Consider the following 25,703-nt stretch of genomic DNA (forward strand, 5'->3'; position numbering starts at 1 on the left):
CTGGCATCTCCATGGGTGTGAAAGAGAAACTCTGCTCCTGGCCACTGGATAAGTTTTGACCTTCCAAGTGAGATGGACAGGAGCACATATCACTTTTTAATCTTAAGAGGTCTTGTGCATAAGACTAGCTTTGCAGCTCAGTTCTAGCAAGATAGTGACAGCCCTTTCTATGAAATTCTGGGGTCTTGGGAATTTTCCTGTTAGAAACAGGCACATAAGGACTGCAGATACCTTCGACATTAAGAAAGGTGGTGGTGGAACAACACAGAGAAGGGAAGACAAGAGAATAGGAATCTGAATGTTAAGTCTCTTAAAGAAGTGTTTTCCATATTCTCCCCACGAAACTCTGGTATCATAGTGTCAGTTTTTCCCTTTCATTTCCAGTGTACAATTCTGTTGTCTGGCACTGTCTTCTTATCCATTTTCCTTGAAACAAGCATGCCATGCCAGATCTTGGAAGTCAGTTACTTTAAGGGACGTTTTTATGGGGTTCCCTTTCTGAAAAGGCTGCCCTGAAAGTCCTCATGGTTTAAGGTGAGTCTGAGGTTTCAGGAGGCCTAAGAATCTTTGTCTTCATTTTTTTCTGTGAAAGTCAAATGTTCACTGTGACGGGTCCCACCATCATGAATCAGATAACAAGCTGGGGAAAAGAATGTGCTGGGAAGCAACTATTCTTCTCTATTTTCTTTCAGAAATGAACATGGCTCGAATGTGTTGAGGTACTTTTTTTTCACTCTGACTTCAGAAAACTTTGTATCTTTTAAACTGTTGCTGTATTCTGTGGTCCATAAGCAGTTGTTTAGATCTCTCCAAGTCCTTCCTACCCGACTTCAAAATACAGCTGAAGAGAAATTCCATCTAATGAAACACCTTGAGAAATATGTTCAAATGGAAATCTTTAATAGAAAATGACATTTCACTTTTTTCTTAGACTTTGGCATGTAGAGGAAAACCTCATAAACCCAGACTGAAGATCTGAATTGTGAAATACAATCAAAGTCCTTATATTTCTACCATACTACTCAGATATCTTTCCTCTGGGGATTTATTTTTAAATTCACTTTAGCATTTGAAATATTCAATTTATTAATGGAAAATAGATTGTCCAAATTATATCTTTAGTTTCTTTATAATCAGAAGAATTACAGCTTAAATTAGTAGTGAAAACAGTTGCCACACTGGTTAAAACACCAGGTAGATCTTTAAATCTTGAGAGAAACATGGTCCTATCAGATTTTATTCCTACTTTACAAAATTTAGTTCTACTTAGATAATTCAGATAATCCTTTGGAAGAAAAACAAATGCTGTTTTCCTTACAAGTCCCAAATTTCAACTAATTTGCTTGGGACTGAGGTAATGAAAGCAATGCCAAACTGGGTTAGTTTGGGGGTTGGCCCCAATAGCTAATTTGACAAACGGCACTGAAATTTAATTGGTATTTTTTCTATGTAAGTTTTTTTTTTTGGTGGCCATAACAGTTATTAGCATGGCTTATTTCCTTCACGTTACTACTTTTCATAAAGTTAACTAGAAGAAATGGTGCCAAAAAAAAAAAAAAATCCGTTCATGATTTAAAATAATAAAATGATACAGTATTAAAATGGCAACAATCCTGCCCTTACAGAAGTGGCTGGTAAAAAACAAGACTAGTTGGTTACAAACTCTATGGCAAAATACAAAGCAACAGAAAGAAATGCATATTTGCCTATTGTTTTACTGAATGTCATAAATGACCACTAAAATTCTGGAAAGTAATGCTCTGCTTGTTTTTCTAAGTAACATTAAAAAGCAACTTAACTTAAATGGTTTACCATGAGAAAATCATTTCTAATTATTTTAAGTAATATTTAGATCAATTCATAGTAATCTTATTATCTTTCATGTTTATGTCAGTATTAGATTACTTTCATGTTTGTTTAAGCTCTTTTGCTTTTTAGAATGTCTGTTTCAAAGGCAAATTGAGCATAGTTAAAATAATCAATGTCCTTTGTGGTTTCAGCATATGCAAATAATAACAACAGTTGAAAGGAATCTAGTGCTTTCTTATACATACTATTAAGCTTTTACTGAAGAAAAACTGAATTATCTAGCTAATTATATCATTCATTATTACTACCTGCATATTAGTCTGTAACTTGCAGTCTATTAAAGAAAATATAATGAAAGAGATGCTGGGAGAAAGTACAGCAGCTGGACAGAATCAATGCCAGCATTGCTCAAAAATGTTCTTAATTTGCTCATGGCAAAGAGTAGGAGGGAATAACTCTAGTGCCGCAAGGCCTGAATTTCACCTGGGAAGATTTGCATTCACATTCATACTCTGCCACAGCCATTCTGTGTGATCATTCCACTATTTCTGAGGTCTGTCCTGGAGCAAAACAGTGCAGAGCTACTTCCTTCCTCCTCTCCTTTGCCTACAGCTGGATTGTGAGGAGCTCAAGGCAGGCATTGTATTTGTGATGTGCTGGTGCAGCGCAGCCTGGCAGGGCACTCGTTATGGCTGCAGCCGCTCTCCCAGGCTGTGCGGTGAGTGATGATACCAATCCAACAGACCGTCTGTACATGAAAGCACTCATTAGCTTCACTAAGATTTCCACAGGAGCCATAATTGCAGCGGTGAAGTGCTGACAATTTCTCAGCATGGGTCACCTTCTGAAATGTTTAATGGGAGTGAAAAATACCTGAACTAATTGCTAGTGTCTTATTCTTGGTTGTTTTCTCTCCACTTCCTCCTTGCATGCTTTGTGCCTGACTGACATGAAAGGAAAGTGAATATTTTGCTGGGACTCTGTCAGGACATACGGGCTCCATTACAGCAGAAGAAGCAATAGGTATAAAGGGGCAGCAGTGCTCAGCAGGGCTCTCCATACTCCCAGTCTCCAGATCATTCAACACAGAGAGAGGTTCCCAGGGTACGCTGTGGTTCCCTATGATTTATGCATCTCGGATTTTTTCAGGCAGAAGAAACCAAAGCATGGCAGGAGACGGAAGAGTTACATGACATGCAAAGCAAAGCTGAGCTTTCCCCAGATCCAGGAATTCAAAAAACACTATTGAGTCTACTGGCTGTAGTCTAATATTTTTAAAAGTTGTGCTTGCAGATTTTTACTGTTTCCCCAACTCAAATGGAAGCTATGTATGTCCATTAAAAGACGCCACAACCTAATATTACATGGCTGCACACCGAGAGCATCTGTGACACAACACTGATTAAAAAAAAAAAAAAAAAAAAAAAAAAGGATCTGCTTGATTTTGAAATTATTTTGTTCATTGATTTTTGCAAGGAGAATACCCATAAATTTACCCATAAATTACTCTCTCCAAAAGAGGTAGTGATAGATAATGTTGGCTTTTCTTAGTACCCATCTTTCTAAACTGTCTTAAAATGAGCTGGTTTTGCATAAATCAGTCAGACACTACATTGATAAAAACATAAAACCTTCTTCAATATCCACAGGTCAGATTTGCTAAAAAACAAACAAACAACAACAACAACTACTACAAAAATCTGTTCTTCTCATTAATAAAATTCACCCATAATGTTTGTATATGGCAAATTTGACTGGTTATGTTCAATGGCAATACTGGTGTAACATTGTTTAGTCAGACTAATGAATTTTACTTTAGCAAGTTTTTCTTGCACAGTTGTAAATTCTGGACACTAGTTCAGAACTGAAGATAGTCCAGTAGTTGGAAGTAAGCACAATGGTTTCGGTATGTTTCAAAGATAACTTTTGTGTTTGTATCCCATTTGCATAATTTTAATGAGCCCTGCAGTAAATTGATTTATAGAGTTCAATATTTTTGGAACTACACTTCACCTTGGAAGCTATGAGTAGGAGCCTGTTTCACTGGAACAGGCTGCCAAGGAGGTTGTGGAGTCTCCTTCTCTGATGATATTGAAGACCGATCTGGACGCTTACCTGGGCAACCTGCTCTAGGTAACCTGCTTTGATAGGGAGGTTGGATACGATGATCTTTTCAGGTACCTTCCAACCCCTACAATTCTGTGATTCTGTGAGTCTGTGAGTCATCTAACAGATCATTAGTCTTCTGTTTCTGATTCTTTTTCTGCGTAAGGGGACTTCTGGTTATTTACCTTCAGGTTGACAAGAGAGTGCGATAATTCTGATCAAATTGTAAGAACTGTACAAAAACTTCATTTTTAAAAGGTATGTTTGTTATTGTGTGCAAGAAAAATATTTGGTAACTGGCTGTGTTTAGCAAGAATGTCCAGATTTGGATGAAAATCACACTTTTCCAATATTCTTGTGTATTCAAAGCCATACATATTCAGATTCAGGCCATACACTACTGGGAGAAATAAAATAAATAAATAAATAAATAAATAAATAAATAAATAAATAAATAAATAAATAAATAAAGGATGTGATGGAGATCTGGAAGAATTTGAAATGGGCGAGTCTGTCTACTTAATATCTCGCCCAGACTGTTCTCAGGGGCAGTGGTTGTGGAACCGCTAACTTGTCTCTAAAGAAGTAATCAATGCCCATTTTCTGCCCAGTTTTCTGATTCCTGTGGACTCAGGTAAATCTCTCTTGAACAGAAGAAAATCTGTTTGCACTTTCAATTCATAATCATGTTTTAAAACAAAAAGAGAAATTGTACAGACTGATTTGCATTCCAAAGATAGGTTCTAAAAACAAACAAACAAACAAATAAATAAATAAAATTGTAGTGTCACAGAATGTACAGGCCTCCAAATATTATCTTTATTCTAATAACAAGTTAACTTAGATTTCAAGGCATACCACAGGGAAATTACAAAGCAAGGAACAAAGAAAATAGATATTCTGCAATCTGATTGTTCTATATCATAAAACGAAGCGTTCTTTAAAAAGGTGCAAAGTTAGCAAGCCTAAATAGTCAGAAATCTCGAATCTAGCCTAAAAACTACAGACTGCAACAGTGCATTTGAATAACTTAGCTTTGCTGGGAATTAATTTCAGGAATTAAACAAGGAATTAATTTCATGTCCCAAGGAATACCAACCAGCAGTAAGATTCCTTAAAATAATAATAAAAACAAATATTAACAGAAGAACAAAAGTTTTAAGTGTTGTCAGTTTGTGGCATACATTGAAGTACTGGTCATCCTTTTCAAAGAGTATATGACTGGAGTCAGGCTTTTTCTTCAGAATCTTATCTGCAAGTAACAAAGCAAACAAAAGTCTCACATATTACAAATATTTTTCATTCTCCAGAAGTCTTTTATTATTATTATTGTTATTATTATTATTATTAATAATAATAATAACAATAATAATAATAATAATTAATAATAATAATAATAATAATAATAATAATTACTATTTTGTTAGTTAGTTTTCTGAATTCTGCATGCTTGTATTTTTTAGGCTTTAAGGATTTTGACACTGTTTCCCACAACATTCTCCTCAAGAAACTGGCTGCACGTGGCTTGGACTGGCGTACGCTTCGTTGGGTCAAAAAATGGCTGGATAGCTGGGCCCAAAGAGTTGTGGTGAATGGAGTCAAATCCAGTTGGATGCTGGTCACTAGTGGCGTTCCCTGGGGCTTGGTACTGGGGCCAGTCCTCTTTAATATCTTTATCGATGATCTGGATGAGGGAATCAAGTGCACCCTAAGTATGTTTGCAGATGACACCAAGTTAGGTGCGCATGTCGATCTGCTCGAGGGTAGGAAGGCTCTGCAGGAGGATCTGGATAGGCTGCACCGATGGGCTGAGGTCAACTGTATGAAGTTCAACAAGGCAAGTGCCGGGTCCTGCACCTGGGGCACAACAACCCCAAGCAGAGCTACAGGCTGGGAGATGAATGGTTGGAAAGCTGCCTGGCGGAGAAAGACCTGGGAGTATTGGTTAATAGTCAACTGAATATGAGCTAGCAGTGTGCTCAGGTGGCCAAGAAGGCCAACAGCATCCTGGCTTGTATCAGAAACAGTGTGACCAGCAGGGCTAGGGAAGTGATTGTCCCCCTGTACTCGGCTCTGGTGAGGCAGTACCTCGAGTGCTGTGTTCAGTTTTGGGCCCCTCGCTACAAGAAGGACATTGGGGTGCTGGAGTGAGTCCAGAGAAGGGTGACAAAGCTGGTGAGGGGTCTGGAGAGCAAGTCTTACAAGGAGCGGCTGAGAGAGCTGGGTTTGTTCAGCCTGGAGAAAAGGAGGCTCAGGGACAATCTTATCACTCTTTATAAGTACGTTAAAGGAGGCTGTAGTGAGGTGGGGGTTGGTCTATTCTCCCATGTGCCTGGTGACAGGATGAAGGGAAACAGGCTAAAGTTGCGCCAGGGGTGTTTTAGGTTGGATATTAGGAATCACTTCTTTACTGAGAGGGTTGTTAGGCCTTGGAATGGGCTGCCCAGGGAAGTGGTGGAGTCACCATCCCTGGAAGTCTTTAAAAGATGTTTAGATGTTGAACTTAGTGATATGGTTTATTGGAGGACTTGTTAGTGTTAGGTCAGAGGTTGGACTCGATGATCTTGAGGTCTCTTCCAACCTAGACAATTCTGTGATTCTGTGATTCTGTATTTGGCAATGAGGGAAGAGTAAGAGTTCTATAAAAAAATGTTTGAAAAATAGAAGACCAAGAAGGTAGTAATTGGTTAACATATAATTTAATCAGCCTTCATTTCAAAAACAAACAAACAAAAAAAAAAAAACAAAAAAAAAACCACCTAAATATCTTGTAATGAAATAATAAGGGAACACTCGATTTCTTTTAAACACAAATTTTAAACTGGTGCAAGGAAATAATTTACCACCTTTAAAATTAACTTGTAGGATTAATTATTGCAGTACATTTTTGTCTTACATAAATATTTTTAGTAAATATAAAATAAATAAAATTTTGTCCTAAACTTATGCATGTAATTATTATATATCGAAGAATAAATAGCCACAAAATAATTATTTTATAGAGAATATTTTATAGTATTGCATGAACAGTCACACAACTAGGAGGGTTAGTGATACTTATGTTTAGTAAGTATCTGGCCCCACTGACCTCAGAGAGTATGAATTATTCTATTGCGATAGAATTTAAGAGTTTTAGGTATGTTTTGTTGCTTTTAAAATAGCTAACTTCAAATTCTCAGTGGCATTCCTGTCTTCCTCAGCACCTTCAATAATACTCCAAGAAAAAAGATTAGAACCTCTAGCAGTGTTTCAGATCATAAATACGTTGACTTGTTCTATGAAGGTGCTTATTCTTCTCCACTGCAGTGGGTCTAGCTTGCTAGCTTAGGAGGTTTGACTAGAGGACCTCTCGAGGTCCCTTTTTAACCTGAATTATCCTATGAATTATTCTATGATCTTTACTCAACTAAGAATCCAGAGGGTTTGTCCACATTAATGGAATTATCTCAACTCCTGAAATCCATATCCCATCTTTTTTTCCCAGTTCCTGTATTCTAACTGGGACAGGAGACCTGGATGAAACTAAACTGATGCAACTGTATACAACAAAAGATGCACTCTGGGAAGGTATTTTACAGTATATAATGGCATATTACAGTAGCAAAAGCGCATTCACTCCTCTGGACCACACTAGAGCTACTCCAAAGTGAAAAATACTGGGAGTGTGTACAGTGGGGATACTGGTGCTGAACACCAACTGCTATGTTCTTCAGACCCACTCCTTTTGGTCTGTGTTGCTTGTTGATATACACATAGCAAGAGCTGGCTATGTTAAGACCACATGCTCAGTCTATGAAAGACTTGCAAAATACAGACTAAACATTGTTACAATATCATCTTAAAGTGATTATCCAATGAGTTGATTTACTTCACTAGCATTTTAGAACTTCCAGTCTGTTTACACACAGAACAGTGCAAGCACCAAACTACTCACTTATTTAACAGAGTTCATACAGGACCACAGAAATAACTTGGAAAAATTTTACTACTGGTTATATAGCTATCAAAAGATTATTTTTCCTTTTATATTTCTTTCTTTTGGAAATGTTATACAGGATCTGTACAACTATGTATAAATATTGTAAGTATCAAGTTTGCTTAACCTTCTAAAGCAGCCATCTTTTATTCACAGCATACCTATAGTTACTGCAAAAATAAAATAATAAAATAAAATAAAATTAAAATAAAATAAAATAAAATAAAATAAAATAAAATAAAATAAAATAAAATAAAATAAAATAAAATAAAATAAAATAAAATAAAATACTGACAGCATTTGAAAAAAAATCTCATATTTCCAGCAAGACTGATTGCTACTTCTGATGAATCTCCTACTTTTAAAAATGGCCTGATCCACAAAAATAATTACTAAAAATCAAACAAAGTAAACATGAGATCACATGCATTCAAGCTTCAACTGTAAAAATCCATGCTTAGTGTTGCTTTTGAAAAAGAAGCGATAGTGTTGAACATCTTACTATTTCACCTCCAAAGTTACTGGAGCATGTCACAGTAAGAGCAATCAATATTGGTTAATAGGCCAAATCTGTGTTATTAGTATTCTTTAAAACCTTGACATACTTCATTTTATGTACAGATTGCCTATGAAAACTTGGGCTTATATCTTGTCTAGACAATGCCTTACATGGCCATTCAAATTAATAATGTGCCAGAATTATCCTATGTTTAATGCAGCTGTGCTCTATATTGACTCTGAAAATTAAATTTACTTCATGGTGCCTATTGACAGCTGGGTCTCAAGCATATTTAATGGATTTGAATGGAGTTTGGACTATAGCTTATGCCTCCAAGCAAAATGTTGATAGCTAATAATTTTCATTAAAAGTGAGATTGTTTATCTATAAACATTGCATTTCTCAGTATATGAAGTCAGCGTATAAAGAAGTTTAAGATCACCTTTCAGTCTGTTCACTCAAAATGCTCCAAAGGAAACAAAGAGAAGAGAAAAACAACCTGTTTGCTATCTTTAACTGCAATTCTTTGCCTTATTAACAATGCATTTGCAAATATGTAGTGAAGGAATCCTATTCATGTTGAGAAAAATATCTTTATTTCCAAGAAGGCAGAGACAATACCTCGAATTGCATCTGAACATAATGAAAAACCTCATACATAATATATTTATTGACAGCCCTGGAAATTGAACTTCTTTATTTATTGACAGTCTACATACAGTATAGACACTACAAGTGTCTTTCACGGCTAAGCCAACACGCTTCTTACTTGGCCAGAAGAAACTATTTTATCTGAAGGCAATACAATGCATTCACTTGTTCTTTGGGTTATCTGTGAAATGTCCAACCAAGCTGTCAGCCAGTACTAATTCTTCTGACTACTTTTCTGCTGCAGAATATGTTCTCAAGAGATGCCTAACAGAAACAAATTTTGTTCGCTGCTAATATGAGACTGACTTCTGCCACTAAATCTACAGGTAAATAGTTACACATCTAATTACTGGGAAAGCTAAAAGCCTCTTACATAAATAGCCATCAGCTTCCTTTTATCCAGATATCCAGACCAATTCTTCTGGTTCTAGCAGCCATCTGGTAAGTAGCTAAAATAGTCATTTTGCCATCTTTTTGGTGCTCTGTCTCCCTACCACCCATCAACTGAGAATTTGTTGCCACATGTCCTTGTTAGAATTACAGTGCAAATGTCACTGTATAAAGCATAAAGGCTGCATGACATTTTTTATTCCTGGTCTCCAATTCTTAAGACTTTGAAATTTGTACTTTCAAGGAAAAAAGTTTGAACAGTTATGCCTTCAGTCACAAGAGGATTGAAAAAACATGCATTTTTAACTTTCAAGCAATAATAAACTTTACTGGACATTCTATGACAAAGATTAAAACTAAAAAATTGAAATATGAGAGGGTAGACTTCCACGTCAGGCTACAGGTCTGCAGTACATTTTGCACAAGACTTTTTCCTAAGCTTGGAAAACAGACAGATTGAGAAAGACTATGCTGGGCTTTAGAAAATCAAAGCAGGTCTGCAATTCAGATGCAAGTGCCACATGCTCTAGCAGGTTTTGTGAAGTCCATTAGCAGATGCCCTGGCAGTTTATCTTATATGCAGCAAAATTGTTTTAATTTAATACCTTCCAAAATGCATTCAGTGCAGTACAAACCACTGGGGAAAAAATAATAAACTGGTTTTGCTTGTTACTTCTATTTTTGCTACCAATTCTTAACATGTTCTATACAGAAGTTTATTATAAGATTAAGTCAAAGTGTATAAATTATGTATGTAATGTGAAACAGAAATGTTATACGTACACATATATATACATACGTAAATGCACTTGTACCTGAATTAGAAGAATAATACCTAACCCAGAGCCCAGAGAAATAAAACAGAGAAATGCATTACATGTAGTAAACAAACATAACACCTAGCTCAATTTACTAGCAACCATTGGAAACAATTGCAGTCTCAATATCACAGAAAGGTTGAAATGATTAGTTATTTACTTATTTTAAGACTGTGTTTTGATGTGGAAAAATGATTAAAAGATTAATCAGGGTTGCAAGGTAGAAAGTATATAAAGATTAAGGATGGACAGTAACATACAGGCCAACATGCTGCATGCAACAAAGAAGAAAGCACAAAAGCATGACGATACCAGCTGGTACTTCCTCCACAGAAGGAAAATATGTTCCTTCTGTTAAGGATGTTCCTGTTAAGGATGTTCCATGGTCACACATGAGATGTACTGTGAAGCAAATATACAAAAGCTTTGCAGACAACCTTAATTTTCACATTTTCTTCTTTTGGATGGCTCATCTTATAGTTCAAGCATCTTAGGGCCTGTTGATGCCCTTAACTGATTTTTTTTTTTTTTTTAAAGAGACATTCCTAGGCGATTCTTCCTCTTGGACTTTGTGTTGAACTCATTCCTGAGGAAAAGAAAGGGTTTGCTTCCTCACAGAAGAAAATTAGTTTGTGCATCATGAGTCTTGCAGATACTCCAATATTTGGGAAATCTAGCTGGATATAAAAGCCTTTTAACACAAAATCCAGTGACTGCAGACCCACTTTCTGATAACACTAGCTGACTGCAATTGTCTTTTCTTCTACAGCATTTTTCTGCCAGAAACTGCAAGAATAGTGTGCCTACCTCTGACAACAGAGCTTTTATCCTCTCTGAGTTATTTTGATTGCTGGCAGGCCTGCTACACATTTTGCCTATCCAACAGTCTACACAAGACCCCTAGCTTTATCCATAATTCCAAAGAGAATAGTCCCATACCTCTTTTGTAGTGAGAAACATTACTTGTATCTTGAAATTTGTTTTGTTTTGTTTTCCTGTAATAAACAAACCAGGAAACAATGCTGATTAATCATACCAGAAAAGGAGCAATTTTCAACACATGAAGACAAAAGTAAATGTCTTTCAATACCAAAGTTGAAACACCATTTGGACAATATATTCTCATTTTGATAAAATGTTAGTGTTATGACTGATGTTTCTTGGTGCCAAAAGTTTCTCTTCCTGTGACTGTAAGCAAACAAAAGAACAAAGATTGTTTCACTAACACTGTCAGAACTGTCCAAATTGTTCAGTTACATTTTTTCATTCTTAAGATGAAACCCAGGAAACTCAGCTAGTTTTCACAAACACAAAAGAAAGTCACCATTTTTTTCTTTTTATGCACTTAGAAATGCATCAAACCTTTCAAATCAACTCCCTCAAAATTTTTCCTAAACTAATGATGGACAAAGTACATCATGTACAAGTGAAAATGTGTCCCAAAATAGTAGTTCAATAGCAGATTTCCCCTCCCCCAAATGACAGTAGTTTTTTACTCCTTTCCTTTCTCTTTCTTTCCCTTCTCTCTCCTTTCTTTTATTTCCATGGGAAATGAAAAGATTCATAGTCTCTTGGGGCTTACCTTGTGATGGAGTGGTAAAGTAGGGATAGAATCTACAGATTCCAAACATTTTAAATGACAGGAATTGAGTCACATTTCAGCTCATTGAGGTAAGCTTGGATTCTAAATTTTACATGGTAGCCATACCATGTCAGAATGTGACTTGAAATTTCTACGACACATATACTTTTAAAGGAGAGACGACTAAGACATTCCTTTTATGCTATTTTGTTCTTCCATAGCTACAGAAAACAATTGTTATAAACTTCTAATTAATTTCTATAATACAGATCCTGATAACATCCTCTCATGGGCCATTTTTAATTTTGAAATAAAAGGAACTAAGTAAAATAATTTCCTAATAGCTATAATAGATTCTGGTTTGCTAGAATACATAATCTAATGAACTGCTGTCAGAACTGAAAATTTTACTAACTGTAAGGAAGTTTTTCTTCCCACCTTATACTCCCAACACACCAGCTTCTCAGACAAACCAGGGTCTACATAATAAAAGATGAGAGAACTGGTGCAAGCTATGGAGTACAAGCTGAGTGAAAGACAGTGCATCCTTATCTCCTCTTTGGATGCTGTAATCATTGCTTATTCACCACCAGATCCCCACTGCATATCTGCATTTTCTATTTGAACCTTACATGTAAAAGAAGCTTATTCTATTCCTTCTCTACCTCACTTTTTCACAGGTTATCTCCCTTTCTTTCTGTATCCTATATCCTATCTAGAAGTACTAGAGATACTTGCATAGTTTGTATTCATAGGTACGACTTCAGGAAAATCTTGAACCTCTATTGTTACTTAATTGAGCATTGTTCTGGAGCATAGTCTTTTCCAAATATCATATTCCAAGTCTTTTCCATGAAGTTCCAGAACTTGGCTTCAATGAAAGTCTTCTAGAGTAGAAGACTGTTTATGTGTCATTTCACTGCCAGATATGGGCAATGAAGTATGAAATAATGATTTCTTCACAATTGCAATCATAAGAACAGAAAATAGACAAGTTGGAAACACTAACGGCAATTTTTCAGTATTCTGTTTATGTGGTTATGACTACTTAAAATAAAACAGACAAGATATCATTCAACTATGTAAAAAAAAAAAAAAACATAAATTGTATACATATATGATGTGGGACAGATTTCAATATTTTGGGAAGGACTTCAAAGGAATCTGATGCTGTATGTAGCAGCACTCCTGTAAAACAGTGACTAAGACATGTTGGTAGCTTAGAATTTTTAACAAAGTGTGCTTTAATATCCCTTTAAATCCTCCTAAAAAATTAAGCATATTGTTTATAATTTCACCTGCATTACTTCCAATCTCCAGATGGATTTCATTTGCATAAGAGTTCCCAGGAGGGCTTTGCTACAAAGAAGTCTTGCTGAACAAATTACAGAACTAATCATTTCTTTAAACAGACATCTGAAAATAAAATAAAAGATCTTTATAGTATGTCAGATGTGAAAGGTTAGCCACTGTGCACAATAACAAAATAATTTAATTTTAAATAAATGACTTTGCTTTAATTAATTAGGAGGTGAACTGAGCCTCAACTCCCAACACAGTTAAGGGAGAATACTCATGCTTATGCCAAAAAGATGATTTAGAAGAGCTGAAAACTTCTTTCCCTTCACTAACTAGTGCTAGCATAAAGTTTCTGCAAGCAGGAGAAGCTTGAGTCAACTCTAGAGGCTGCTTTGAATTACTAAAGGTTAGGAAAGTGGCTCTAAAGACCACAAAATGGACGCTTGTGTGCTTTATTTGACCTTTAGATATGGTTCCCCATCATGAAGGGGAGCCTGCAAAGATAACAAGGTGACAAAATCAACAGGATTATATCTATAAATACTGGCAAACTTTAGAATGAAGTTCAGCAATGCATTTGAGATTCCCTTTTTATAATCTGTGTCAGGTACTCAGTGCATCTAATAATCTTCTCCTTTGACATTCATAACATGAAAAAAAATACTCTTTGAGATGTAATCAACTTTCCAAAACAAATAAAATTTAAGCTAATATAATTTTAATTTATGTATAAAATCTATAAAATTTAGTGGAGATAAGCTCTTAAATGACTCCAGAGGATACGTTATTAAAAATATAACAGAGTACTTCCAGAAACTGCTAACCCTACCAAAAAAAAAAAAGTTTTTTTGTTGTTGTTTTGTTTCTTTTTTCTTCTTTTATTATTGTCTTGTTAGATTATTGTGAATTTGTTGTTTGATTGGCAAACTTAAAAATGAGTCCTCTGACTTCCGCTAACTTCTCTACATGACCACAGTGAAAATTAGATCAAAATTGAGTTTGCTCACCACAGAAAAGGCATATAATGTAGTTATGATTTTTAAAATGTTAACAATATACATTTAAAAAATTAGGAAACAAGGGGGAAAAATATTTTGTTAAATAATATATTCTGTCTGTGCCTCCAACCTTATTTAATGGATTTTTAACCATCCATTTACACAATTCATGATGATGACTAGCTGAGCTGAAGTCATGTGCAAGACATGGATTATCAATAGCACCTGTAGCAGCCAGCGCAAGTTTTAAACCCTAGTATTTAAAATACTACATTGGAACAAAATAGCTGACAAAAATCCCCATGAGACATCTATCTTGATTATTTTCCACCATGAAGCTTTTGGGGAATTATTATCATGACTATCATGTGGACCTGTAGATGGGTTCCTTTGTGAATAATGAAACCTCTAGGGTAAACCCTGTGAACTGTTCAGAGAGGCAAAATTATCCATGTGCATAATTATCTGAGGGACAGATAATTATGTGATAGTAGTTTCTTTTAGTCTGAAGTTTTAAAACATTCATAAATGAATGGTAACGGTGTATCCCTTTTAGTGGAGTATTATTGCAATTGGTCTAATATATGTTTTTTATCTTTTATCTCCTGAGGCCTGAGGGAAGGAGGGAGGGAGGAAGGAGAGGGCAGAAAAACAGTAAACCAGTGACTGCTCTTATCTTTGACATGCTGTGAATAGACAGGATATTAGACTAATACCCACAGAATCACAGATAAATGATTATCTTGTCTTGATTACTACTGCCCTTTAACAGGCTCCTCTTTTTAGCCAAAGACATTACTTCTAATTTATTTGACACAAATTTCAAGGCCTTCTGCCAAGAAGAGAGCAAAAGCTTCATGAAAATGTTCTTAGCATAAATTCAGGACATCTCTTGTAAAATGAATCGATAAAAAGAAAGAAAGGTCTTTCTACTGAAACCAGAGGATCTCCCAGCTTAAAGCAGCTCTGGTTTCTGTATTTTTCCATGTATTTGTAATAAAGACTTAACTCACCTTTGATGTGAACTTCCCAGCAAAAGCTGAGGCTTAGGGACTGTCTATATTATAAACACTTAATCATAAATTACACGAGAGCACACTTCATACCTTCACTTGATTTATATCCTTACAGAATAACCTTTAGGAACAAGAAGTCTTTCATTTTTTTCTCGTTGTGTTTCAGTGCTAATTAATTTTGAGGAAAAGTCAACACTTTATTTTAGCTGCTAGGGAAATTATTTGCTTTGCCGTAGGAAAATGCATCATTGTGTTATGAAACACACTAGCTATTGGCCATATTCCTAACAGTCTGGGATGTTGGTGAATAATGTCAATGTTACTTTGCCATGTGTATTTTAAGAAGCATTTTTTTTTTAATTTTTGGATTCATTTCTGTTGAGTGACATGTGCTAGCATTCTCACACAGGTTTTGTTTGGAGCAATTAATTTGGCTTGAGTTTTGGTTGATTGTTTTTAACAGTTATCTTACTGGTACCTCTAATGGAGAGTACATTAGAACAGAATGCATTAAAAAGTATATTGAATTCTTATTACCAAAGGCTGCTGGGTGAGGACAAAAGTGCATGCAGGGGGTTCTCCAGTCCAGTGGTAGCTCTGTCATTATTACATCTACAATTCCAACAATTCGAATCTTTGTATTATCTTTTTTTTTTTTTTTTTTTTTTCCGGTCATGTCTAAGCCATTTTGTGCATAATGAAACTATTGCTCAATAAAAGGATGCTGTATTTTCTCTATTTCTGAGGTAGCTTGTTTGAGCCCTGAAACCTGTAGTTGTATTCAACCTGCACTGCATTTCATTTTAGAATTATGGAATTATTTGTGTTGGAAGAGACACTCGGCTACTTCAGCCTCCTGCTCCATGCAGTGCTAACTTCAAGGTCAGATCGTGCTGATCAGGGTCTTGTCCAGCTGAATTTAGCTTTCTCAGCTAATCAAAATCAAAAATGGGAATTCTACCAAAAGTACAGCTTCAATACTTGGCTAGTTCAAGATGACTAGTTCATCATAGAATGATTTCTGCACCCATACAGTTTTGGGTAGAACCAAACCAATAAGGAGAAACACTTTAATTATTATTTAAGAATTTCACAAACACTTGAAGATGTCTAAAGGTCTAAAAGGAAAAGAGTGAATTTTAGTTATTAGTTCATTTATTAGTTCATTAGTTTAGTGGGTAGTTTCGAGTAAACCGTTTGTCATTTTTTAAGCCTTCTTTCAAAGGAAGCACACGTGCATATTGCCACCAAAAAAATCTTTCTTCAGAAATTATAAAATGTATTTCTAGCTTTGATTCTGAAAATATTCAGATGTCTGAGTACATTCAGGAACTGGGAGCAGTTCCACTGAAATAATCCAGCGGCTAATGTTCTTATGAAATGAAAGATGGACTAGCTTCAACTATAAAATTTATTTTCTTTTATTCATGGAAGGCAAGAGTGATCTGATTAGAAAATAACAGACATGAAAGATAAATTCTGATTTTCTAAACTCTATGTCATTTTCTTTGCATAGATGATGACACTTTCTTCAGGCTTTTGATAAAAGAATAGATTTAGATACCCAAAAACTTGGTATCTTTTTTGATATCTTGGTGTTATTTTTGGATAGACCCAAATCATCACTTGCTTACTCACAGAAATTCCCATTCACCTATTTGGAAGCTCTCTGTGCTAAAGAACTAACTGAACAGTCATTCTGAGGAAAAACAAACAAACAAACAAACAAAAAACACGTATAATATTTAACTCGAGTATCTGAGTTAAATAATTATATTACAGTAATAGTTATATATAAAATAATATAAAAATATAATAATAATTTAACTTTTTATTTTAAATATAATTTATAATAAATATATTACTGAGTGCACCCTCAGTAAGTTTGCAGATGACACCAAGCTATGCGCATGTGTCGATCTGCTCAAGGGTAGGAAGGCTCTGCAGGAGGATCTGGATAGGCTGCACCGATGGGCTGAGGTCAACTGCATGAAGTTCAACAAGGCCAAGTGCCGGGTCCTGCACCTGGGGCACAACAACCCCAAGCAGAGCTACAGGCTGGGAGATGAGTGGTTGGAGAGCTGCCAGGCAGAGAAGGACCTGGGAGTGATGGTGGACAGTCAGCTGAATATGAGCCAGCAATGTGCTCAGGTGGCCAAGAAGGCCAACGGCATCCTGGCTTGTATCAGAAACAGTGTGACCAGCAGGGCTAGGGAAGTGATCGTCCCCCTGTACTTGGCTCTGGTGAGGCCGCACCTCGAGTACTGTGTTCAGTTTTGGGCCCCTCGCTACAAAAAGGACATCGAGGTGCTTGAGCAGGTCCAGAGAAGGGCGACGAAGCTGGTGAGGGGCCTGGAGAACAAGTCCTACGAGGAGCGGCTGAAGGAGCTGGGCTTGTTCAGCCTGGAGAAGAGGAGGCTCAGGGGCGACCTTATTGCTCTCTACAGAGACCTTAAAGGAGGCTGTAGTGAGGTGGGGATTGGCCTGTTCTCCCACGTGCCTGGTGACAGGACGAGGGGGAATGGGCTTATGTTACGCCAGGGGAGTTTTAGGTTAGATGTTAGGAAGAATTTCTTCACCGAAAGGGTTGTTAGACACTGGAACAGGCTGCCCAGGGAAGTGGTGGAGTCACCATCCCTGGAAGTCTTTAAAAGACGTTTAGATCTAGAGCTTAGGGATATGGTTTAGTGGGGACTGTTAGCGTTAGGTCAGAGGTTGGACTTGATGATCTTGAGGTCTCTTCCAAACTAGAAATTCTGTGATTCTGTGATAATATTTATTTATATAATATAAATCACATTTATTTATAATATTTATAAATAATATGTATTTAATTTAATTAAATATAAAATATTATTGTTAAATATGAGTAAGAATAGTAATTTACTAAAAATGCTAACAATAATATCTTAACATTAAGATTTGTCATATTTAATAACTGGAGTTTTCTAAGACAATTGTTTAAAAACCTTTGCAATAGGAAGCAAGTGGGTTTGGAATTATATTATTTATTTGGATTGAATACCACATAAGTTAAATTTGCCTGAAGTAAAATTACACTGAATAGAAAATAGGAGCTGAACTGATTGACTTCAATAATTCTAAAGGTTGAACAATTAAACCTAAACTGAAGAATACAGAAGAAACATTCATCCGGTTCTTTGTCAGAAAGTCTTTTTAGAAATATGCCAGAATAATCACAATAAGAACTGCAATTAAGCAATCGGCCTTTTCAGAGATACATCTGTAATAACTGCCAACAATGAAGTGTCTTACTGTGGATTATGCTTCATGTAATTTAAGAAAAACAACTGTAATTGTAAGTAAAGCTTATGGCATCATACTTCATGTTTACACAGGTGTGATAGTATAACTTATCAGACTGAAAGCTTTCTTTAACATAAGAACAGCATAAAAATATCTTGCAACTTTGCCAGAAGTAATTGGATGGTTAACAAACAAGTGTATTCACCTGTTCAGAAACAACTCTGCATTGTCTGCGTGTAACATCTGCACACCATTTAAATCAAGCTTCTTTGAGCATGGAATTAGAGTTGAGAGTTACCTGAACTTATCTGGCTGGTCAGTTTTGTGTTATTGTCCTACCCATTGCCACTGGGTCCCAAACACACACATGGCCCATGCAGCCTTTGGTGGGAGCTGCCAGCCGGCCCTGTCTCCTTTTGTCAGTGCTTCTGGACAGGGAGAAGGGACTGGTGCTGACCAGGTCGCAACCAGCAACTGAGCCACCTCTGGCCTCACCAGATACCAGATTGGCCTCAGCTAATGCTATTTGGGATCTCCCAGGGGGAGAAAGGGACCATGGCACTGCTGGGCAGAAGGGCAGCCAAGAGGTGGCAGCAGCTCTGGAGGGTTTCCAAGCACTTGTAGCTCTAGTTTGTGCTCATCTGTCTGGACTGGAACAGGTAAGAAGCTATTTCAGGGTTAGTAATTGGCTTCTGTGCAACCACTCAGATCCCATTTCCCACCAGCAAACAGCACCCACTTAGTACTTTGTACTCCCTCCTTCCGCACGCAGCATTGCTTGTTCATGGTACTGCTGATTTAAAGAATCTCTCACTGGTAGCCTTCTATCTTGTAATTGTGTGTACCACCTCCTCTCCATTTGTCATCACTGAAATTCCCTGGGCAGCAACAACGGTGGTGGAAAAGCTTTTTTTTTTTTTTTTTTTTTTTTTTTCCTGCCTCTGGGCCATGTTATGGAGCAATTTTGAGCTTCCATTCTCATCTACAGTGGAAGAGCCTGAAGATATAAAAGGACATCTAGAAATATGACCTTTACCTATATATATGAGCAGCAAGGGAGCAGAAGACTATACTTTTGGAGTCAGTATTTAAGACAACCTCATTCACCAGCCAATGTTGAAGAAACATGGCTTGTTTTTTATTCTCATTGACACACACCATCCTTTTTAAAGGTAAAGCACAGTAATGGTGACAATTACACTTGCATTGGGAAATTGTTATTTTTGCAGGACGCTGTCCTTGTGATTGTTGGTAATCAGTCAAGTGCACCATAAAGATAAAATAAGATATCCTAACACAAGACGTCGCTCTTCTCATTTCCAGAAATGCAATATGAAACTTGATACTTGTAATATTTAAAGAAAAAAAAAGGGGGGGGGGGGTGTCACAGGACACTGTAAAATGTTAAATTAAGTAATCTGACATAACATATCCTTGACTTCAGTGAAAAGGTTGGTCATACCTGATCTGTGGCACTAAACTTGTAAACTTAAACACAGATTCTCACCTACTATACGTTAGAGAGTAGATCATTGACCATCAATACAGATTTACTGTTGATATCACTTTAGACTTGTGTCCATATTTAAAAATTTGTTATCAGCCTTTTTATTTTATTTTTTGTTTCTAAATGCAGGAAAGAATGGAGCTGACATGTGGAGAAAGAGTTGAAAAACATTCCAGTATTTCATTACTTGTGTTTGAATCTTTTTTCTGCCATCATTTTTTTTTAAATTTTGTTCATAAGAAAAGTATCATATTATCATTATGCAAAGATTTATGAAGGTAAATAAATCCTATGTACAAATACATGCATACACACATAAGTATCTGCAGCCTTCTGGTCTATCATCTTCTGACCACCACTACGCCTACCTTAGATTAATTCCAAGAGGTGCAAGTATAATGAGGAACAATGAAACATTTGGTAGCAGTAGGTTGTGTATTTAAGTGGACTCATTCTGTTTGTGGAACCGGAGAACGGAACTGGTCGTGGAAAACTGTGAAGAATTGTCTAGGGTACTTAACACTTTTCATTATAAAATCTTTCTCTATGGATATTTTATTTGAGAGTCCAAATTGCAGGCAAATGTTTTACAAACACAGTGTAACACTACTGTTTTTGCCACAAAATTTTACAAAGCAGATTTAAGTTACATTTCCCTTGCCAATGCAGAACTGTATCTCAGTATAAAATAAATAAATAAATAAATAAATAAACAAATAAATAAATAAATAAATAATATGTTTTGATCTCCTCTGGACTGTCTTTGTGACAAACACATAGTATGTTGTTAGTGCTGGCCAAGAAATAAAGGAGATGAAATACATGACATTGCTTCTGTTTTAATATGTTGATTCTTCATTGTAAATATTTGCACTTTAAGGGCCTAGTCGGGCAATTAAATCTGATAATAATCTCTCACCCCCTCCTGAAAACTCCTGGAACACCAACCTGTTATTGTTGAAGATCTGAATCTATCACGCTGTAATGGTAGCATCAACTCCTAACGTTGAAGTGAGACAAGAAAGGGATCTAAGATTTCATTAGTTCAGCCCATTTTTTCCATGTTCTCAAATACAGGTTAAAGGAATTCAGGGAAACTTAGTGCAGCCCTGAATCTAATATACAGTCTGTATTCTTAAACATGGAGAGTCTCTCTTGGTGGGAAAAGGAGGTGAGAAACTGGAAACTACCTACAAAAATGTTAATAAAAATGTGGAAAGAAATAATTTGTTGTGCATATGTTGTTGTATGTTCTTTTAAAATATTTTAATAACAACTAATTGGCCAGTTAAATTAATATGGGTATACAGAGCCAAAAAATTCCAGGCATGTGAAAATAAGTGGCTTAACTACATCAGGCTGAAGTGAAGAAAGAGCAACTTGCTATATACCATGAACTATGCAAACGCTAACAGTAACATAGAGTATGCATAAATGGAACATGACTAAAGGATCATAAACAGTAATTTTAAAAAATGTATAGTCTACAGTGGTCTGTTTCAAGATTACATTAATTGAATGTGAAATGTTAGTTGAAGGGAAAAAGTGATAGATTAAGATTCACAAATCCTGAAGATAAGCAATTTAAGGAATAGTGGCATAACTGTAAAATAAATTTGACCCAAGAGCATGCAGATAAACATAAGCTCTTTTGTCTTCTGGACCTTTGGGTTTAGTGCTCTGGTTTTTATTTTACTGCTTGAAAAATAGATTTTAAAGATTTACATACTTGCTACAGAATAATACCTTAAACATGTCTGGATAAAATTATGACTTAGAGGAATTCAGCCATGATAGGCCTTGTATTGAAAAACCTGCCATAACAAATTTTAATTCATAATTGTTATTGAATAGCAAAGACAGATTTAATTATCTCCATTATTGACCTGTTCTAAGCAAGTACTTTATGTTATAAATCCACACATTATTGCCAAAGAGCAGGCTGAATGCATAAATTCTCTGCCAGTTCTCTCAGCAGGTTCTTTATGCCACAGGAAAACTTCTAAAGGAATAAAATATGTCCAGCTTCCTCCAGCCCACCTAGCTATAATGAAGACACAGACTCATCAGACTTGTAGGCCCACAACAAAATAAAATTATTATTTGGGGGTTCACTAGAGTTAAATAAGTCAAAAACTGAAGCCTAATAATTAAAATTTTGATGGTGAAAAAGTGTTTTTCATTGGTTGTGGGACTGGACATCAATTACACAGAAATCCTTCAGCAGCTCTGCCATTCAAACCCATCTGTTTCACAGTCATCTAAAGGAATGATGACACTGTGTGAAAACAGGTAAAATGTGTGATTCCTTTTCTTTGCTGGAGAAAAGAAAACAGGATATAATAGCAATGATGACCTTGGTACAGGACATTTTCTGGGGAATTGATGACCGCCGTGGACCATCAACTCTCCCAGCTAGTCATTAATCCCCAGGAAATGCCCTGTGTCTGCCTTGTTATTGCTTAATTCAATTATTTGTGGTTGTGGCATTTATTCTGTGAATATTTTATTGCTCAATCTGCTCTCTGTCTTACCTCTGCACCTCTTAAAAAGTCCATCTCACTGGCACAGACTGGCTCAGCACAAGAGCACCTCGTATTCACCAGAACAGACTGCAGTTTAAACATTTCTGTGTGCCTGCTATTTCATTAAGATATGATAGCTTGAATGGAGTAACAAAAAAGTATTGTTCTAGCTATCTTAGGAATTTCATAAAATACAATTGCCAATGGAGATGGAATAAGATTTTACTATGCATATACCTTGTATATATACAAGAACTGTAACAAAAACTATTTATCCAGTTACTTGAAATATTATCATTATACTGAGAGATTTTTAGGTATATCAAAATAGTAGGATGCTATAAGAAAGGTAAGAAGTAGGATGGTGTGATTACTTGTTGTTAGTCCGTATTTCTCCTGCCTTGTATTTCTGTTGTTCTAATTTGACATTCGGAAGATGTAGCATGTCAAGTGTTTGACAATCAGCCTTGTTTCCTTTTCAGTACTGAGCTTCGATATTTATTACTTCCCTTACTTCTGGCAACAGGACTGTTCTGTGGAAAACTAAAAAGATAAGGTAACTGGATTTAAAAAATCTACAGGAAAAAAAAAAAAAAAAAAAAAAAAGGCTAATGTTAACCCCTGCAAACCAGTTCACCAAACAGCCAAACAAACAGCTGTACAGGCACAACAGAGGGACTTGTCTGGAGCCAGTAAGGAGCAGTGTGGGCCAGACTAGGAGTAAGGATGGCTTAGCCAGTCTGCCATGAAAAGAAATACTCCTCTAATTACAGTCTCAGAGTTATATCCTCTTCTACATTGAAGGCTCCGCAGTCCTTTGGCTGTTTCAAGGAATCATTGAATAAGTTTAAGTAATTTTTTTTTCTGTTACTACTTACATGGAAGAAAGAGAACGTTGCTGAAGCAGTTGAAAAACATAGGTATACAAATGGAAATTACTAGAGAACACCTAATCATTCAATCAAAACATATGTACAGAAGTCCATGGGACCAAGAATTTGTAGGAATCAGCAAATGTCATTGTGAAGCCACTGTGCCATCTTTGAGACCTTAATAGCGATTGAGGAAGGTTAATAATAACTTGAATATGAGAACTAGAACAAGATTAACAAGAACATCTAGAAGTTCAACAGGAGTGAATGTAAAGCCTTGTGCCTGGTACAGAATAACCCACACACACCTGTGTAGGATGGGGGTCAACTGTCTGGTAAATAGCTCTGCAGAAAAGAATCTGGAGGTCACAGTGGGCAGCAAATTGAACATAAATCAGCAGTACAGAAGCAAAGAGTCAGCACAGAAGACCAGCTACATCCTGGGCTATATTAGAAAGAGTGCAGACAGCAGAAACAGAGAAGTGATACTTCCCCATTATTTGATGTTTGTTAAGAATGTAACTAGAGTACTTTACTGAGTTCTGGTCTCCCCAGTACAATAAAATTGTTGACTTACTGGAACCAGTCTGTTGGAGGGCTAGACCATGGGACAGATGAGGAGAGGCTAAGAGAATTGTGTCTGCCCAGCCTGAAGAACAGTAGATTAGAGGGAGACTTTAGTGTAATCTGTAACTACCTCAATTAGAGGATACACAGAAAAGAGCAAAATTTCCTCAGAGGTGCACCATGACAGTCCACAGGCCAAAGACACAAGCTGAAACATGGAAAAATCTGATTAGGTATAAGGAAAGAATATTTTATTCTTAGGGAGGTTAAATGCTGGAACAGGATGCCAGGAGGGGCTGTAGAGTATCCTTCCTCGTAAGTGTTCAAGACTCAACAGAATATGGTCCTGAGCAACCTGTACCAAATTAGACCTGCTCTGAGCAGGCAGCTGGATTAGGTAACCTCTGGAGGTCCCTACTAACTTAAATTATTCTATGATTCTAAAGTTATATTTGAAATAACAAGGACAACATTTCAAGCACAAGGTTACATATTCAGAATCATCAATGAACTAGTTGTTAGTCCCATCACAAATTTTCTAAACCCTTCACAGATTTATAGATACAATCCCTATCCTTCTCATAACTTGATGATAGGTCCTAGGACCTATCTGGCCAACTCTTTTTGATGAAATTAGAAAAATTGACACCACAGAGTCATGTGACCATGCTCATTCCCCAGAAATCTCAGTTTTCCCATTAACTGTTCATAATATTCATTCTGCTCATTTCATTTCAGTTTTACATTAATGTCACTAAAGAGGCCATGAATGTGAAGTATAAGATTAGAACTTAGAAAATATATACCCTGGTCCAGCTCTGTAACTGATTTGTCTGTGACTTCTTGCAACTCACAACATATTACTTGTTCATCTAACCTGAAAAAAAAAAATATATATATTGCTTATCCACTTTTAATCTATAATTATATATATAATATATATACATCATATATAGGTATATATAATGTATAATATATTTATGTAATATATACTATATTATATATGTGTAAATAAATACATATATATGTATTTATACATTTTAATATACATGTATTATATATATTATGTATATTTTTATTTACAATGTTATTGTAAATATATGTATTCATGTATATTTTAATATATTATATATATATTGAGATCTATTGGTGATTTTTTCAAGTTTTTGAAATATTTTTATTGTTTATAGACAACAAGAAAAAGGATACACATGTGAAGATGCTATTGTCACAGCCAGCCTGTGACTTTGCCTCTCGAAGTATTTAAAAATAAGTATAAAAGGCACGTGTAAGTCAAGATGAAGTTTTAGACACAGACATACACGTGACTACCTATACACACACAAACAAAATAGTTCCTAAATTCTTAAATGCTGCATTCCTTTGATAGCATAACCATAGTTAATGTTGTGTCAGGCTTTCCACTATAAACCCTCTCTTTTATAACTAAGCAATAAAATTTTACCCCAGGCATGAAGTACCAGGTCTCAGCACAGCGGCTGACATTTTTATATGTATACATTTTCACACACTTAAAAAAAAAAAAAAAAAAAAAACACAGTTTAGCTACTTTAATACATGCAGGTATAACAAGTATAAAAAAGTTTAGGATTTGTGTTGAAAATATATAATAGACGCACACACACATGCATGTTTACGTGTATATAGCTCAAAATGGTTTCTCCTTGTAATTGAAAGGATAGTGGAGAAAGATAATAAAGAATCTTCAACTAAGAAACATGCATTCAGGACTTATACCTAAAGAAATAATTGCATATGACCAGATATTTGATTGAAAGTCACTTCGTTCAAGGAAACACA

The 25,703-nt window shown here is 35.9% G+C and overlaps 1 long non-coding RNA gene across 1 annotated transcript in view; it reads right to left on the minus strand.

The window, feature by feature from the left end:
• Window positions 1–4,728: 4,728 nt before the first annotated feature.
• The window catches only part of LOC137851774 (uncharacterized), a 115,041-nt gene continuing 94,066 nt past the window's right edge, over window positions 4,729–25,703 (minus strand). Inside the window, exons 3-4 of the long non-coding RNA XR_011093455.1 lie at window positions 11,189–11,244; window positions 4,729–5,167 (exon numbers count right to left, since the gene is read on the minus strand). This is a non-coding gene — a long non-coding RNA (uncharacterized lncRNA). The remainder of the gene's footprint in view (window positions 5,168–11,188; window positions 11,245–25,703) is intronic.

Source organism: Anas acuta, chromosome 2, assembly GCF_963932015.1.
Source record: "Anas acuta chromosome 2, bAnaAcu1.1, whole genome shotgun sequence".
Taxonomy (NCBI): domain Eukaryota; kingdom Metazoa; phylum Chordata; class Aves; order Anseriformes; family Anatidae; genus Anas; species Anas acuta.